The sequence below is a fragment of the Anopheles arabiensis genome, chromosome 2, assembly GCF_016920715.1.
Source record: "Anopheles arabiensis isolate DONGOLA chromosome 2, AaraD3, whole genome shotgun sequence".
Lineage (NCBI taxonomy): Eukaryota > Metazoa > Arthropoda > Insecta > Diptera > Culicidae > Anopheles > Anopheles arabiensis.
In genome coordinates, this window is record NC_053517.1 from 71,680,058 (window position 1) to 71,696,443 (window position 16,386).

Consider the following 16,386-nt stretch of genomic DNA (forward strand, 5'->3'; position numbering starts at 1 on the left):
CTCGTTGATTGTCGTTCCGTAATCGGCGGGAAAGGTTTTCGAGCAATCTTCCCTTCAACACAACACTCGCAGGTCTGGAAAATGTCGCATTTCTTGATAGAAATTCCCTTCGCCAAGCCTTCACGCGCAATTCGCTGAATTGCGTTAGGGTCCTGGTGCCCTAGCTTGCGATGCCATGAATGAATGCAATCTTTTGTGTGATGAACAACCTTCATGCTTCGTTCCATACTGCTTTTCAACTGGTAAAGTTCATATTTTTCTCTGGAAACTGTTGCTAGAATACCCTCGCATTCCACTACACAGCCTCGGATTTTATCAAACGTTACCTTCGCTCCTTTATTGACGAGTTTCCCAACAGAAATCAAATTCGACTCTAATTCCTGGACATAATACACGTCGTTCAGGGTAATCTTCCGTCGATCTCCATTTTCGTCATAGTAGTGCAAATGACCGGAACCAACACCCTTGACAACCGTCTCATTGCCATCGGTTAGAGTGATGCTCACACCTGTGCTTTGTATGAGCTCATTGAAGAATGCTCGATCGCAACACATATGTGAGGTGGCTCCAGAGTCAATTATCCAAGACTTCAGTTGCTCTCGTTTCTTGGATACCACACCTACTATAAACGAGAATTCAGAAGATTTTGCTACTTTACCCTTAGGCTTGGGCTTCATAGACTCTCTATGTCCACCGGAAGAAGAAAAATTTCAATTTTTCCTCAAATAATCACGCATAGTACTAGATGTAGGCGTGTTATTCGATCCCATCGGACAATCACGTTTCATATGACCGGGTTTTCGACATCGATGATACGTAATCTTCTTCTCAGGACCAACGCGTAAAATGGATTCACTTCGATGGGTTTTTCTCCATCCTCTTCTGCGCTTCATCTAACAATTTATTTTTCACAAATTCCATGGTCAGGTCGTCGTCCGATGATCGTAGGATTCTGGCATACTTTTCAGAACCATGGCCACTTTCAAGCTCGAATCCAAAATCCGCGTTCATCAGACTTGTGAAAAGTTCATCCATTCGAAACAAATGCGCCTCCATGTCACCGCTTTCGTCGAACTCCGCCTTGCAGAGTTTCTTCAGGAGCGATACCTTAGTAGACATCGTCGTTTTTTGATGATGTTTCTGGAGTGCAGCTCGCATTCCTTTGGCCATCTTGCAGTCACGGATCAAAAGATGCTGGCAGTCAGGATTCGGTCAATGGTTCAGGGGCGACCGTTTACACGAACTTCCACAGGTTTTCCTGGACTAGCAACTTTTCGACTTTGAATCGCCATGTTTCATATCCACCGGTACGCAGCTTCTCAATACAAAACTTTCCGCCATCCATTTCTAATGTTTCTTGCTTCTAAAATAGTTCGCCTGGGCCCATAACCTGTTGTAACGCAGTAGATGTGGACTATTCTCTTCAAGTGATGAAAGCAAACTAACACTTTTATTGAACATTAATATGACTACTTTGATTAAAATCAATCATGCATGCTTGGATTCTTTCACCACTACGATCGAATCGTGTGCCGCTACCAAAGTCTATGGCTGATATTATTGAATCCGATCGTAGCGGCGGCATACGTCCCGACACTCATTTTCTTAACGTAGGGGAAAGCGGGGCAAAATGGGCAAGCATTATTTGACTACAAAAATACTTTCCAATGCTCAAAATGTATTCATTAGAGTGTTCTATGAACACCATGTAAGTATCATAACCCTTACATAGTAAATAACCAAGAAAAATGCAAAATAAGGTTTAGTAGCATATTGATATAATTTTTGCCACTTCAAAAATAAGCTTAAACCATTGTCACAGTGATGTGTTGATGTTTTACATGATATGTTTTTAAAGATATGATATTTCTTTACAATTTGTCTGAAGAAATCAAGGCGATTGAATGCGTATTTCTACTAATATAACAAAAAATACAAAAATGCTTCACGTGGGGCAAAATGGGCAGTTACGCTTGGGGCAAAATGGGCAAATGCTTTTGACATACGGCGCTTGGTGAGGCTATGGTGGTGTATTTGTCGCCTCAATAATGATAACAGGCACAGCTTCAAAAGATTCAGTTTTGTAGATTTAAACGTGTAAAAATTGTTTTAATTTTGATAACATATTTTTGGAAGAATTTGAAGGGCTTTCCTGACCAGCAAAACAAAAGATAGAACGAAAATACATTTCACGAAACGTGTGCAAAAGCATAGACCATTACCTAAGCGCAGTTGTTGTGGCCCATTTTGCCCCAGTGTTTTGACGTTTCACAGTTTGTTTACATATGCCCATTTTGCCCCGGGGTTATGCCCATTTTACCCCGCGTGTCAAAAAAGCTTCTCGTAAAACATCAACTTTTATTTTACATTATTTTCATCTATTTAAGTTGTTTTCGTTCTATGTGGCAATTTTAATCCATAGATAAATGGTGGAGGCATACAATAATGAAAGAAAAATTGTGTTTTGTGGCATATTCATAGGGATATTCAGTAAACTGCCTAACATCCCCATTTTGCCCCGCTTTCCCCTACTTACCTACACTTACCCGCCGGACCAAGTGGTTCGAGCCGGTGCGGCCAATCGAAGTAGGGGATTTAGTCGTAGTGGCAGACAACAATCTTCCCAGAAATTGTTGCCCCAAGGGACGAATTGTGGCGGTAAGTCCTGGTAGGGACGGATAAGTAAGGCAAGCCACCGTGGAAATGATCAATGGAACATACCTTACGCCAGGACTCCACAGAGCATAACACGGAGCGCAACATAACAACTGACAGCTGCCAAACGCTTCAGAAAACGCTTCTTTGATGGTAACATGTTTTGAATATCCTTAGTAGGCCGCTCATTGCTCATAGAAGAGCTACCAACCTACTACGATGACCGACAGTTAATGAAACGCTTTACCTGCTTTTCCAAGCGTTTTCTGAAGCGTTTGGCAGCTGTCAGTTGTTATGTTGCGCTCCGTGTTATGCTCTGTGGAGTCCTGGCGTTAGGCCTGCGCACAAATTAGCAGTTTTAGACGTTTCACCTTAGAGTAAAACCGCGTGGTTACGGATCGCATGTGACAGTAAACAAACAACACACACACGCATACACAAAAAAAAAACACCTGACCAAGGTGGAATGTATAATGAGGTGTAGTTATAGCGCTTTTGGCGATCCCCCCCCTGGGCTCCGATTTTGACAGATGGTTTTCCGCTGGTATATGTATTGATGGGTTTTTTTACGTTTTGCATGGTCCATATTTGGTGGAGATCAATTTGGGTGAATATTTTAGTTGATTAGAACACAGCCCGTGATTTCCAATGAAAATTTTCCTTGGAGAACTTGAAACGTTCGCCAAACGCGGAAAACTAACTGTCAGTTTTCTTCGTCGATTCCAAGGTGTTATAAATGACAAGGTTAAGTTGTTCAGAGCAAAATGACATTTCTCGACTTGACATTTCTCTTCCGGTGGCTCCGGTATAAAAATCGGGGAGGGCTGGTGAGGGGTAATGAAATTTGTATGCAGAGATTGACAGATGTCCCCCACAATGTCGCCCAGCAAAATCGATAAAAATCAACCTTCTAAATATATTATCCTTGGTCGATTCTTCTTCCACCTAGCTGTCAAAACGGGCTTATAACTTGACCTGTTATCTTTACGGTCCTTGCACCTGACAGATGATAGGAAGTTTAGCCACGGTTGATAGTGTCGTAGGTTACGGTAGCGGAAAGAGAGGTTGCATCATACTTAAGCGGGTTGACGGTTTGTGTTAACGGGCTACAAAGTTCAAGCGGGTTACACGTTCAGCGTTTACGGGCTATTGACTAAAACAACCATCTCAACCGTAGCAAACTGGGGGGACAATGTTGGAAACTCGTGAGTGCCCAACAATCTGCCAGGTCACAGCGCGAGAGAAGAAATGGATAGATGAAGAAAGAGTGAAAGGGAAGTCAAGCGAGCGAGAGGAAAGATAGGGAAATCGATAAGTTTGGCGATAAAAGGGCAGGATGCGCCTGTACTCGCTCTTTTAGTTGAAACGGAAACCTGTAACAGTGGACTAATTTTTTGATTTCACCATCAGCACAATAAAAGCACAGTGTTATCTAAAAAAATCCACACCGTTTTCAACAGGTACTTTATTAAAACACTAATATTACAGTACACATAATAAATAACACTGACAAGCACAATACACAATAAAATACTCGGCCGCGCGCCAGCCGTACCGTGCTCTGCCGGGAGCCCTGCTCGACCGGCTGCTCGCAACACCTGCTTGTCCGAGCACACAACACACACCAAGCGGCCCGCGCTTAGTGTGCGTACGACAGTGTGCGTGACACACTGTCGTCCCCTGGACATTGACCAGTGGTAGCACAACTACCACGGCAAGTCCAGGGGTCGGCACGGCTGCCCACAACATCTCCCCCTTTTACTTATCCGGAGGGGGTCGAACCGACACGCGCATATTTCATTGCGGGAATACCGGTGTGGTGACACCCTCCGGCCATAGACCCTTGTCCTGGGGCATTTTTGCGCAAATGCTGCTCCTAAGCTGCGACCCCGCTACCCGGCTACCGCAACGCTGCTACGACGTTGCAGGAAATCTCCCCGGCGGCGACTGTAATGTCCCGCGAGCCTCATCCGGCAGGAGAGCATTACCCAACAACTCGTTCCGCACGCTGCTACGCTGCTGCTGGCGATCTCTCCGGCGGCGACCGGTTTGTCCCGCAAGCCTCATCCGGCTGAAGAGCATATCCCAGCAGCCCGTTATGGCATCCTGTAGCGGTGGTACAATTGCTGCAGCAAGGACGGCACACATTTCGCCCTTCACGTCGGGAACATCACGTCGGTGCAGCAACTGGGGACGGAATGCGACCTTCCCCTCTTTCCGACGAATACAACGGCAGCAGCGGGGCGGCATGGGACCTCGCCCTCCTCTCCGTCCAACACGACGGCTGCAGCGGGGCGGCATGGAACCTCGCCCTCCTCTCCGTCCAACACGACGGCTGCCGCGGGGCATGGCATCTCGCCCCCTCTCCGTCGAACACAGCGGCAGCAACTCAGTGACCTCTCGCGTCACCAATGATGGCCCGGCAGCTAGGCAGAAAGACAATTCGCCTCTTACACTGCCGGCGCTCCATGGGCTGCAGCCCGACGACACCTAGAGTCGCTGCATATGGCCCGGCAATCAGGCTTCGACCTTTCCATTGCCGGCGCTCCCTGGGCCTGCAGTCCGGCGAATCAAACATCGCCGAGTGTGTGTGTGCGGCTGTCCCTTCTGTCCCCATCGCGGGACGACAGCCGGGGCCACGGTCTTAACGGCGGCGGCGGCAACGGTCCTTGTCGAACGGCGTCCCACTGTCGCGGGGACCTGTGCCATCGCGATGGCGCCGGCTCCAACCGACGCGCTCAATCGCGATGGCGACCGCGGGTTCTTCTAGAGATCCTCCTTACGCAAGAGGATCCCATCCTCGTCGCCACTGTTGTGTCTTTGGCTTACATCAGGTACTTTATTAAAACACTAATATTACAGTACACATAATAAATAACACTGACAAGCACAATACACAATAAAATACTCGGCCGCGCGCCAGCCGTACCGTGCTCTGCCGGGAGCCCTGCTCGACCGGCTGCTCGCAACACCTGCTTGTCCGAGCACACAACACACACCAAGCGGCCCGCGCTTAGTGTGCGTACGACAGTGTGCGTGACACACTGTCGTCCCCTGGACATTGACCAGTGGTAGCACAACTACCACGGCAAGTCCAGGGGTCGGCACGGCTAGAAACCTTTTCGGTAGACATGTTCGTTCACGAATTTTCAAATTAGGAGAACTAATAACAATCCGGAGATCACGTCGGGATCACCAATGTGGGAGCGATTGAAAGACGATGTACACCGTTCTAAGAGTGAACTAAGACTAAATACATTTATTCGATATTCAGTGTAACCACGGTTGCTGTAACCAATGGCTACTTGATTACAACTAAGATATTGCTATGAGCAATCCACCACAGCCGGTTCATCGCATGACACGTTGTGGTGTGTCAGATGGTATTCCCGTCGCTCCTCGAGGATATTCACTGCAGCGCTCTGTGCTGGCCAATCTTTTATGGGTAGATAGATGAAGCTCCACCCGTTACGCCATCTACCTTGGGCTTCTATGGTAGTGCCACGCTTAAAAGACGGTCGGCTAGGTTTTTTCTGGAGGGATATCGAGGTTTTCGCAAACAGTTCGACTGTTGCTTCAAAGGTTCTACTTTACTGCGCGCCATCACCAGTAAGCAGTGTATTTCGCTTCCAGTGTCAAAACTGAAATAAGCTGCGCATCCATATGCCTGTTCACTTGCATCTGAGAAAACATGCAGCTAAATGCATTTGAGCTGTCATTCCACGCAGCAACCTAAGTACCATTGTGGGATACTGAGGGCGTGGATATCCGAAAGAAAGAGGATAGTCGTAGTATTGAGATATAATTTTCAATCAACACTCATGAAAAAATAAAATTATCTCTGAACTAAAAAACACAATACCAATCTGCACGACTGAACTTTACGCAATTGATACTGCATTAAAAATAGCTTTAAAAAAGAAGTGGAAAAACATCGCCGTATACACTGACAGTTTAGCGGGATGCATGATATTAGAAACAGCCAAATAAGAAGTAACAGTAGATAAGCTAATAGGCAGACTCCTTCACAATAGCGAAGTAACCCAAGCAACGTTACAATAGATTCCTAACCATATGGGTATAAGTATACTTTTACCGTCATATGTGTATTGCAACCATAATTCGCCTTTTTATGTAAAATATTCAGCTATATGAATACTGTTTGGACTCATTATACATTGAACCATCAATTAAATGGTGCGTAATGAAAAAAGTGTTTTAAATTACTGTTACATAGCAATGTGGTTGTGATGTGCATAACCGAATTAGTGCATTATCAGCATAAATGTCGTTGAGGGTAAGGTTCTAAATAGAAAAAAACTACGGTTTATTTATTTATTTATTTATTTACACTTGCAATTCAGTCCAGTAGAAAATAATGGGTGCATGTGAGAAATTTTGGTATGAATATTTTCCTATCTCCCTTTTTAACATAGTAATGTTGTTGGTAATTTACTACCGGTAAAGGTAATAAAATGTTGTGGTGTTCAAGCAAACAATCAGGTACAATTGTGCGCTAGTTAAATTATGAATAGAAGACGCCGGGCAAACAAAGGCATGGTACATTTCCGGTCAGTTCAGGGGTATCGACACTGTACTGTGGGGTATAATGGGTACATTTCCATTGCTGGGTATTCATATTGTATTCATTAAAACTAAACCATATAAATAGTGGTTTAGTTCGCATCCTCTATCATTCTCAAACCAACCAGTACGTAGTGCAGTTCAGGTATTAGAAGATCCAGTTGCTCATTTGAAGCTAACATGTCGTCAAATACCGCGTTCAAGGCGCAAACTGCGGATACCGGCAGTGATCATGGTACTAATTCGACAACTTGGGCAGCAACTGAGTTCGAATTAGCGGTGCCAGCAAATCCATTATGGGTACAACACTATCCATCACCATCAGCTACAATGATGTCGTCGAAGAATGTGGCATTGCCCGAAAAGTGGAGGCTTGCCAAGTCGAACCAGCCAAAATTTGCAAAAGTACGGAATATTCAATCCAAAAAATCCTCCTCGTCAAAATCATCATCATCATCAGCTTCAACCACGAATCGGGCCGCACCTTCCACTATTGCGAGATTTATCGTGGAAACAGTACCCAACTGACATTTTATAGCACGAATAATCGGGAATTCGAACAAATTCCCTTAAACTGGAGCCTTAAACTTCACTTAAACTTCACCAGTTTAAGGGAATTTAGAAAAAGGCCTTTAAAATCAACTGTGATGCGGCTTTTTCGTTGTTTTCTTATAGATTCGCTCGAAAATGATGTTTCCTATTGTTATAGTTGGTCAAGTACCCATTGTATACTTAAATAATACCCATTTTTATAGAATAACGTCACATAAAATTGGCTTTTGTTTTTCATCAAAAAACCATAGCTATGAATGAAAAATGAGCTCGACGGCATCGTTCATCGATAGAGGAACGTCTAATTTACGATCACATCAAATCTTGGCGTTTTCAACACACTTGATCACACACAAATCCACAATTTCAGGCGTATCGAGTACTAATCGAGCAGATATGGTAAAACAATTTCGAGCAAATGTCACTTGGGTACCTAATCCGGAGCCAGCGCCATCCCTAGAACTACTATCAAATATTTTCGGAAGAATTTTCGGAACCAATGGCTTTGACACCAAATCTCGTCAAATTGATGATCCAGAAGGTCGATCGGCTACAGTCATCCGTAAACAAGCTGGAAAAGCGGTTAACTCGACAAGGCAAAGATATCGCACTGCTTAAGGTGACGTTGGATGACGTTAAAAACAGCTTGCGAGGACTTACGAGGACAACAGATGACAAGGATTTCAACTTCAAACAGCGTTGAATAATTGGTCGAATTGGATGGTAAACTTACAGAGCACGCATATTTTGAAAAAGTGTTGAAAAGAGTAATTAACACGGCACATAAGCTAATGAAATAAACGTACTGTTGTTAATTTTATCTTGCATGTACCGTATTGATTCGAATTAGAGACACTTAAGGCAGTTTTGGTTTGTAATAAGTTCTTACTAATTTAAATTTAATCGTTGTTTATTTGAGAAAAAAAAAAGATTTCGAATAAATAAATGTTTCTCGAAAAATTGCACAAACTCATGAAACTACACAACATGTCCAAAACATATGCAATTAATCACAATTTACTTTCAGAAAATGCAATTTGCTACAATATCTGTCCGGAATTAAAACCAAGATAACAAAGCTTCGGATTTTGAACATAATTAAACACGGATTTTATTGAAATTCAGACTCCAATTTGAAAATACACTGATGTTTTCACGTTGGTAACTACTTATTCAATGGATTTCGATGTATTTCAATGCACATGAACGCGAATAATAGAATTATCGGAGAACACCTAACACCTTACAAAAACAACTTCTAACACTTGCGTCGGTTTGAAGGACAACGGCTAAGAATGCCTTTGGTGGTGAACTGACCGACAGAAAATATTTAATTACTGTGGCATCAGGGCTTACTAGCGGTCAGACACATTTTTAATTTATTATAGTACATCATGGTAATTAGTTACTTATTTATCTGACGCTAAAACTGCCTTGACCTGTCTCAAGAGTGTCCGAAACCAATCAGGGTCTCGCGCCTTCGTCTGCCAGTCCGTTATCCCGGCCTTAATGACGGACGCCTCGACGCCATCCTGCAACCATAATTTGGGCCTACTACACCTCCTCTGTCCTTGTGGCCGGCTTAAAAAGAATTTACGGGCTGGGTCGTCTATTTCCATGCGTACAGCATTGCCATCCCACCGGAGCCTGCAGGCTTGATACGCTGTACGACAGTTAGGTCGACGTACATCCCTTAAAGCTCGTCGTTGTAACGTCAGATTTGGACAGTGTTCATGTCTTAGAGGCGTATGTGAGTACCGGTACTATATAATACTATATAGTCCCAGCTTCGTCCGTCGCGACAGGTTCTTTGAGGTGAACTGATTTTTCAGGCTGTAGAATGACTGGGGCTGGTCTGGTGGTACAGTTGTCAACTCGTACGACGTAACAACATGCCCGTCATGGGTTCAAGTACCGAATAGACAGTGCTCCGATACGTTAGGAGTTTATTGCTCTATCAAGTTCCGCACTTTGATTAAGAAGCTCTGCTTTAAGTATTTGAAGGCGTTCTTTGAAGCTATAATTTTAGTTAAACACGCTTCACTAATTGTTGTTGAATTTAAATGATTTGCGAATGAGTCTGGGTGATACGAATATTTGTTATATTTTCGGTATTAATTTGAACAGTTCTGTTCCTAAGAGCCAGAACTTTGTTGTTCATTACCTTATATGTTATATGTACGAAAAAATATGTGACTATGATTAATAAAAAAATTCACTAAATAAAGGGTTTTTTTTTTCGGACACTGTAACTTTTTCAAAATATGTTAATAACTATGCACTTTACTATTAGGTCACTAAATATATGTATATTAAAATTAATTCACTAGCTATAATTACCACTATGACGCTGCGTTTTCCCTGCACCACTTATCACTAAAATATTTACCGTTACCAAATTACCCGGGTTAAGAACACCAGCCAGAAATGACTTTATATGCGCTAAATTTTGCGCTTTACCGCTGTCACCAGATGAAACGGTTAGAACTATTTATTATAAATAAAATGCTAAATTTTATGCTCCCCAACACCAGAACTTTTATTTCAATTAACTACACTTCCGATCTAGCCAAGCACCGACACCAGAATCTCCTTCATCTTTTTACCGCCATCGCCCGTTTGCTCCTTCGATCGTCAACCTTGTCCTCTCTCCATTCTCACGATGATCTTTCTCTCACCTCCTCTCCTATTTCTCGGTTCGTGTTCTTTAGCCGCCTGTACGGATACGGCCGCCGTTATCAGCTGTCATCGACGGTCTATATCGTAGCGGCCAAGGTCGCTACACTACTATGGGGGAAATCAATAAGTCGCTGAAAGCCAAGCTCACTTCACTAGTGGGTACAGGCAGGCCTTGACCGACAGCGGTTGTTGTGCCAAAGAAGAAGAATAACCGGTTAGCTGGTATTATGGTACAGTCATCAACTCGTACGACTCGTAACATGCCCGTCATGGGTTCAAGCCTCAAATAGACCTAGCCGCCATACGTAGGACTGACTATCCTGCTATGGGGGGCGGGGGGGGGTCATTGAAAGCCAACCCCACAAGTGGTACAGGCAGGCCTTGACCGACAACGGTTGTTAGGCCAAAAAGAAGAAACATGACTGGTTGGCAGCCAGCATCCTTGCGCACATCTCAGCTTCCATGCTATCGTCGTTGCTGGCCTTTGACCCAAGATAGGTGTGTTGGGAAAACTGAGCGCAGCACCGCTACTCAACCCTGTCGCCACGTGACAAGGGCTTGACGTACGCGTTCGGCTAAGCTCGGCGCTGCTCGACTAAGTTCGGGAATGAAGGGCTCGGGATCGGTCTCTTTATCTTTTATCCGCCGACCCGGACGGACGTAGCGCGTGCTCGTCCCGTTTTATCTTGTACAGTGCGTGTCTAGTAAACGCGTCTATTTTATATAATATTTAATTTGTAAAATAAATAAGTAATAAGTTGCAAACCATAAAAGGTGAATTCTGGGACGACTTTAAAAGTTTGTTATAATATTGTTCATTTAAAACAACTTAAAATCTGGTATAACAAATGGACAATGGGATACAGGACGACGTTGCGCAACATTGTGGCTCTGGGTTGCTCGCAGGGTGCGACAGCCCTGGATGTCACCCGCGCTGTCAGTCGAGGGCGACCGAGTGACTGAGCGAAAGGGCCGCGCCATCGCGGCTAAGGCACGACGGCCGTTCACCCGATTCATTCGGTTCTCGGGTGATCAACGAGTGCGGTTACCGTTACGCGGTTGCGCCGGGGTTTTTTACTGTTCGACCAATTTTAATGTGTTAGTTAATAAAGTGCGCTTGTTTTGTTTATAATATTTTAGTTGTGCGTGGTTCAGTGCGTTATTAGAATAAGTGAACGGACATCCGAACACAACACAAAGTGTTTCATGCAAGAGCTCTGGAAGAGCGAAAAGACCTGGGATGAACCTTTGGAGTCTGAACGACAACAATTCTGGTTATGCTTCAGACAACATGATCATGAACAGACCTATGACCCCTACAAAGGATTGAGATGTTCGAGGTATCTTGCGATAATTTGATAAAATGATAATATACGACGATGATAATATAATATTATTTGCAACTAAAGCCTTCCTTCGCTCCTGGACCCGACGGAATTCCTTCTACAGTGCTGAAACGCTGTCAAACGACAGTAGCACCTATCCTTGCAAAAATGTTCAATGCATCGCTAGCCAATGGCTACTTTCCCAAAACATGGAGGAAATTTTGGATGGTTCCTATTTATAAAAAAGGCGACAGGATAGTTGCCATCAACTACCGGGGTATTACATCTTTGTGTGCCATTGCCAAGGTGTTTGAGCTAGTGATATACAAACATCTGCTATATGCATGCCGCAGCTACCTAAGCCCGTATCAACATGGATTCGTGCCAAAAAAGTCGACTACCACGAACCTGGTTGAATTTGTAACCTATTGCACTAGCCAAATTGATGCCGGAGCTCAAGTCGATGCAATTTATACAGATCTGAAAGCAGCATTCGACTCTCTTCCGCACGCAATTCTTCTCGCTAAACTCGATAAGCTAGGATTCCCCTGCTCGCTCGTACAGTGGCTTAAGTCTTACCTAATTAATCGCACATACATCGTGAAAATTGATAAGCACTTGTCACTTGTGATCATCATCATCATCATCATCATCATCATCATCAAGCGTAATGGACTGACTATCTGCATCGAGAAATGCTACTGTGTGTCTTTTAGTCGATGCAGGAGCCCAGTCACTTTTTTTTTTATAAAACAAAGAACAGTTTATTCACACTTATAACAAAAAATTCTTATTCGCTAGCTTAAATCTATAATAATTCTTGTTTAACATATTATGTTTTTCAATTGATTTTTGCCTATGCTATTGGTGAAATTCTCTTTGTAAATAAATATTAAATAATTGATAAATAATGACATAATTTTAGCTCTTTTTTCTTTTTTTATATTATTCATATCTGGTTTAATAAGTTCATGAAAATTTGGGTTTATATGCAACTCGTCCTTCACTATTTGTGTAAACAATATCCATATGTTTTTAATATTTTTACAATCTTTAAATTTATGCTCGAGATCTTCGATACTTCCACATTTCTCACAGTTCGGGTTTGTTTTCATTCCGAATTTGAATTTAATTTCTTCTGTCATAATTTTTTCATTTACCAAAAGATAATAGTAGCTTCGTTGTTTTGAATTCATTTTGTTATTATTAATATTACGCCATATCTTGTTCCAATGCAGTGATGGTGTTTTAGATTGAATATGTGGTAGAGGAAGCGAATCCAAAACGTTTTTGTAAATTTCTTTTGCTGAAGGATTATTTTTATATCTATCATTTAAATAGGCTAGTTCAGTTCTTATTGGCACTAAACAAGGATAGAATGATGGAAGATCTTTAATGTTAGGTGGATTTTCTGTTTGATTCATGAAGCTTTTTGTAAATGGCATGTGTTGTTTTTCAATTAGGTGTCGGTTGATCAATAATGTTTTAAGTTTGAGTTCTGGTATTAGCAAGTTAAGACCTCCCTTGGCTTTGTTTAGAGCAAGTTGTTGCATTTTTACTCTTGGCCCTCCATTTGACCATATGAATATTCCCAGATAGAATGTAAGCCTCCCAAGATGGTATTTGCTTATTGTCATAACTGATCCAATGTACCACAATTTCGATGTTAGGAAAGTATTGGCTAGTATAACCCGTTGCTGAATGTTGAGCTCCCTCATTCTGTGCTGTCTTACTAATTGAGCAAACTTATGTGTTGTCGCTTCCCAATTCAATTTCATCGTCAAACGAAATGAGTTTGTGAATAGAATCCCTAAGATTTTGATTTTTTCTCTGTTTTCAATCCATTCTGTGTTGATTCTATTTTGATTATTGACTACTCCTATGTCCATTGCCAGGGATTTGTTTGTGTTAAGCTTTGCTCCTGACTCAGTTTCGTATTCCTCGAATGCTTTTTTTATGTTGAATATTTTATTAAGATCCGTTGTGATAATAGAAATGTCATCTGCATAACAGTTGACTAGATCATTCTGACTGTTGCATATGTTTTCTAATTTGCATAGAAGCGGGTGTATATACAAGGTAAATAAATGCATTGCCATGGGGTCTCCTTGCCTTACCGATTTTTTTATATGAAGTTTAGGTTGGAGGGATCCATTTATGTACAATCTTGAAGTAGATACTGAGTAAATTTTTTTGATGAGCGTTATAAAGTTTTCTTTAAATCCAATTGCCGTCAAGGTTTTATACAAATATGTATGGTCGACTCGATCAAATGCCTTTTCCATGTCAAAAGAGATGAGTTTTCCTGCTATTTTCTTTTCCTTGAGGTTCATAATTCTATCTTTAATCGAAAGAAGTGCCTGAAAAATATTGTTTTTTCCGTTGCCACATTTCTGAGAAGATGTTAGGATATTGTGTGTGTCAAGGATATTTTTCATTCTGAATTTCAAAATTCGACTAAAAATCTTATAATCTGCGTTGAGCAGTGTTATAGGCCTCCAATTTTCGATTTCGAAGGTATTATTATCTTTTGGTATTAAAACAATTATTCCTTCAACAAATTCGGGTGGAATATCATTATCAAGAGCTTCATTGATTATAAGATTAAGTTCCTTATGAATAATATCAAAAAATGTTTCATAGAACTCATATGGTAAACCATCTAATCCTGGACTACGATTTTTAGTTGCTGTTCGAATGGTATGAAATATTTCTACAGTTTCAATTTCTTTTGTTAGATCATTATTGAGCACACATGCCTCAGGTATTTTTCTGGGAATAATTGGAGTTGCATTTAAACAATTATCGTTGCCTGAAAAGAGTATCTTGAATTGTTCCTGAATGGCGTCGAGTATCTCTTTTTCGTTTTCTAATGTTCGATTATTTAAACGGAGTTTTTTAATGAAATTACGATTTTTCCTTCGTTTAAATAGATGAAATGTAGACATTGGTTCTCCTGCAATGTAGTTATTGTTTTCTTTGATAAAGTTTTGTGTCAGTTTCCTTTGTAGTGTAAGCATTTCAGCTTTTAAACGATTTATGGTTATTTTTTCATCAGGATTATTTACAAGCTTCGAATATGATTCATTTAATCTAGATTGTAACCTATCATGCGTTTGATTATATTCTTTGTAATGCATTTTAGTTTTCCATAGGAAAAAACTTTTGATTTTTGGTTTTGCATATTTTATCCACCATGTTAACCAGTTTCCATAGTGTTTTTTTTGCCTGGTCCATCTTATCCAGTTTTCTTTGAATTCGTTTTGAATTTCTTGTGTTGTAATATATTTCCTATATGACCATAGCTTTTGCCTTGTTATTATTTGTTGATTATTATTTGGCAGTGCTAATCGTATGACATAAGCACGGTGATCGCTAAACGAAACGCTGTGAATGTCAACCGAGCGGAGATTTTCTTTTAGATTACGTGATACATAGATCCTATCTATACGTGAAGCAGAGTTTGAAGTAATGTAAGTAAATTCTGGTTCGTTTTTTAACAAATTCCAAGTATCTACTAAATTCAAATTATTAATTGCATTACGTAATGCTGGGCTATAGTTCGAGGTTCCAAGTGCATCTTTTTTATCAATAATGCAGTTGAAATCTCCTACAATAATTATATTTTCAACGGGATGTCTTAGGTGATATGCTAACGACTGTTGAAAGAAACGTTCTCTTTGTATTCTGTTTTGGCTACCAGATGGTGCGTAGATATTAATTAGTTTTGTTCTGCCAAAGCACAGGGATATAATTCTCCCGTCTAAACTTTTTTCTACATGGGTAAATGAAATGTCTTGCTTCAAAGCTATTGCAGTCCCTCTTTGTCGTTCATCTATGTTTGTTATTAATTCATAGCCTTGAATTATTTCCAATGACGAATCATTGACCTCCTGCATGCAAATTATATCTAAATCTAGCTTTTTTACTGTGGCTATAAGAGCGTCTGTTTTGGTTGTGTTAGATATATTGCAGATATTGATACTTCCTATACGATAGGATTTTTTGAATTCTGTTATGTTTGAATGTGTAGTGGTGTTGGCCATTTCGAAATTATCTTTTTTTTTTCGATGTGTCGAATCGTTTTTTTTCAGCTGTGTTAGTAATTAGAATTTATCGAGATTGTCTCCTACCTTTTATAATTTTGTCTTCAGCCGATTTCGTATACCTCGTTCGCCATCGTTTCGATTCTACCGTTATAAAGTCAGTCAGTTTTTTTTCAGCTTGTCTTTTCACCGAAGGCGATCGTGACCTGTACCCCTTATTGGTCTCCAAATTAACCGCTGTCTCTGTGACGGTGCTGTTATCGTTCGTCATTGCATCAGTTTGTTTTATTGGTATAAATTTCAGTCCCGATGTCCCCGGTTGAGGTTGTGGTGGTTGTTCCACTGGGATTGTATTCGTCGTATTTGTTGTATTTAGTGTATTTTGTTTCTGTTGGTTCCCACTCGTCGTTACGTCTGCGTACGATTTTATCCTATCCATTAGGTTTGTTTTTTGGCTGTTGAGCTTTCTGTTGCTCAAACAGGTCATTCCGTGGTGTACGGGATGATCGCATTTGCGACATGTGTGCTGCTGTCCTCTATGGGTA